Here is a 3,421-nt window from a genome sequence, read left to right as displayed (position 1 = left end):
GAGGGGGAAGGAAGTGGAAGGATGGACAAATTAGAGGCTTGGGATTGACATATTTACACCACTATATATAAAATAGATAGCTAATAAGGACCTACTGTATAGCATGGAGAACTTTACTTCTACAGTAATGACCTCACAGGGAAAGATTCTAAAAAAAATGGACATCTGTATAACTGATTCACTTTGCTGTCCAGCAGAAAATAACAGGAGAAGGCACTGGCGACCCACTCCAGTCTCTTGCCTGGAAAATCCCATGGACGGAGGAGCCTGGTGGGCTGCAGTCCATGGGGTGGCGAAGAGTCGGACACGACTGAGTGACTTCACTTTCACTTTTCACTTTCATGCATTGGAGGAGGAAATGGCAACCCACTCCAGAATTCTTGCCTCGAGAATCCCAGGGACAGAGGAGCCTGGTGGGTTGCCATCTATGGGGTCGCACAGAGTTGAACACGACTGAAGCGACTTAGCAGCAGCAGCAGCAGAAAATAACAACATTGTAAATCAACTATACTCCAATAAAAACTTTATAAAAAGAGTAAATGTGATAACAAAATGGATTAAAGACTTGAGTTTAGAACTGAAATAATAAAACTCTTAGAAGAAAACATAATAGTATGCTCTAGATAACTCTCCTCAGGCAAGAGAAACAAAACCCAAAACAAACAAATATGGTTACATCAAACTAAAAAAAACTGCAGCAAAGGAAGTCATCAACAAAGTGAGAAGACAACCTGCCAAATGGGAGAGTATAATTGTAAATTCCATATCTGTTGAGCAGTTAATATCCAAAATATATAAAGAACTTATACAACTCAACAACTAAAACAAACCTAATTTAAAAATGGGCAAAGGACGTGACATTTTTCCAAAGAAGATGTACATATGGCACAAGTAAAGGTGTTCAGCATCACCAATTATTATGGAAATGCAAATCAAAACCACCATTAGATATCACCTCATACTGTTAGAATGGTTATTAAAAAAGTTAAGAAATGACTAGTGTTGGCAAGGATGTAGATAAAAGGGAAGCCTCATACTCTGTCAGTGGGGCTGTAAATCGGTACAGCTGCTGTGGAAGACAGTACAGAGATTTCTCAAAAAATTAAGACTAGAACTACTGTATGATTGAACTTTTCTACTCGGGGGTATTTATCTAAAGAATGTGAATCCTAATCTGCACCCCATGTTCACTGGACTCCCATGTTCATTTCAGCAATATTTACAATAGCCAAGAAATTGAAACAATTTAAGTGATCATCAACAACCACATCAACGATGTGGTGTAAGTATACACACACACACACACACACACACACACACACACACACAATGAAGTACTACTCAGCCATAAAGAAGAATAAAATTTTGCCATTTACAGGAATGTGGATAAACCTGGAAGGTATCATGCAAAATGAAATAAGTCAGAAGAAGAAAAGCAAATACCATATGATCTCACTCATTTGTGGAATAAAAAAAAATAACTAATAAAATAAAAAAATAAAAACAAACACCTAGATACTGAGAACAGATTAGTGGTTATCAGAGGGGAAAGGGCAGGGGTTGGGGAAGGCAAAATGCTAAAGGGGATCAACTGTATGGAGAGGAATGGGATCTAGATGTTGTGTGCTGAACACATGGTAGAGTATACAGCAGTAGAAATAGAATGCCGTCTTCATAAAATGTTATTTTAAAACCTCAAGAAATTAAAATTTAAAAAGAGTAAAAGTAATTATCATTGAATCTACAGTGGTGGCAAGAAAAAAATATATCATTCCAACAAATGGCATCACAGTTTCCCCAAAATTTACTGTTTAGAAGTAAAGATACTGCCTTTCCGTCTGGATACAGCAGTCTGGTGAGCTGAGATGAGTGCGTATGAGCACAGCCAGGAGACAGGGGGAAGAAGCAGTCGGAGGGGAGGTGCTTACTGCTCAGAGTGTGCTGCTGGCAGTACCACCAGCTCTCAGCGCTGCCGGGGGCCCCCCACCCCACCTTGCCTGCCAAGGCCCGCAGGCTGTGGTACAAGTCCAGTTCAGTTCAGTTCAGTTCAGTCGCACAGTCGTGTCCGACTCTTTGCAACCCCACAGACTGCAGCACGCCAAGCCTCCCTGTCCATCACCAACCCCCGGAGTTTACTCAAACTCATGTCCATTGAGTCGGTGATGCCGTCCAACCATCTCATCCTCTGTCATCCCCTTCTCCTCCCGCCTTCAATCTTTCCCAGTATCAGGGTCTTTTCAAATGAGTCGGCTCTTTGCATGAGGTGGCCAAAGCTGAGGTGTTTCAGCTTCAGCATCAGTCCTTCCAATGAACACTCAGGATTGATCTCCTTTAGGATGGACTGGTTGGATTTCCTTGCAGTCCAAAGGACACTCAAGAGTCTTCTCCAACACTGTGGTTCAAAGCATCAATTCTTCGGTGCTCAGCTTTCCTTACAGTCCAACTCTCACATCCATACACGACTACTGGAAAAACCATAGCCTTGACAAGATGGACCTTTGTTGGCAAAGTAATGTCCAAGTGAGGTTATATCATACATCCATTGGTGTGCACCACAGTGCCCCCAAACACCCAGGTCCTAGGGGTGCCACCCATGCAAGCCTGTCCACCGTGGTGTCAACCGGCTCAGGTTTGCTTGAAGCCTTCAGTTGGTTGCGAAGAGCATGCTGGACACCACCATGGGGCCCTGAGGATCCTGGATTCCTCCTGGGTTGGTGAAGATTCTACATAAAAATTCTTTGAGGTCCTCATCAATCCACTCCATAAAGCTATCAGAAGAAACCTTGGCATCCAGTGGATCACCAAACCAGTCCACAAACACGGGGGCGTGTGGAGGCGGACGTCTGCAGGCAGAAAGTGTCACAGCCTAGGCAGGGGCCGCAAATTCTGCCACATGCCTGGTGGTTCTCACCGTGCAGCTTGGAGAAGTTGCAGTCCTCTCAACTTCACCACTACTGCTAATACAAGTAGTGTTTGTAAAATTCCTGCCTAATGAACAACTTAGGACATTCTTGTCCTTAAAAAAGAGGAAGAAAAAATAAAACAAAAAAGAAGTAAAAATATCTTGAGGATTCACTTTAAGTGAAACAAAGAGAAACTTTGAGATTAGGAGAGCATGGTAAGAAGACCAAAAAAGGCTTTCCTTTCCTTGAGTCATAATTCTATCAGAATAAGATACAAAAGAAAAATGTCATTTTTCTTTTAGTAAAATAATATTGCAATGTTTTATTTACTCATTGTTCAAAGAGGGAATATCTTTGACCTACTTGGTATAATGGAGATCTTTTGAACAGGTTAAAAAAAAAACACACACAAACACAATTGCTAAATAGAGTAAGAATGCTCCTAAAACTAGATAAAATGTATATATTTTTTCAAAAATATGCATGAAGATATAACAACAGTAACAAAGCAGTGACAA

The 3,421-nt window shown here is 41.3% G+C and overlaps 1 pseudogene; it reads left to right on the top strand.

The window, feature by feature from the left end:
• The first annotated feature begins 882 nt into the window (after nt 1-882).
• LOC139186830 (large ribosomal subunit protein eL15-like) lies at nt 883-2,992 on the top strand (annotated as a pseudogene).
• The last annotated feature ends 429 nt before the right edge of the window (nt 2,993-3,421 follow it).

The sequence above is a fragment of the Bos indicus genome, chromosome 14 (genome assembly GCF_029378745.1).
Source record: "Bos indicus isolate NIAB-ARS_2022 breed Sahiwal x Tharparkar chromosome 14, NIAB-ARS_B.indTharparkar_mat_pri_1.0, whole genome shotgun sequence".
Classification (NCBI taxonomy): domain Eukaryota; kingdom Metazoa; phylum Chordata; class Mammalia; order Artiodactyla; family Bovidae; genus Bos; species Bos indicus.
This window is presented reverse-complemented; position numbering and strand designations above follow the sequence as displayed.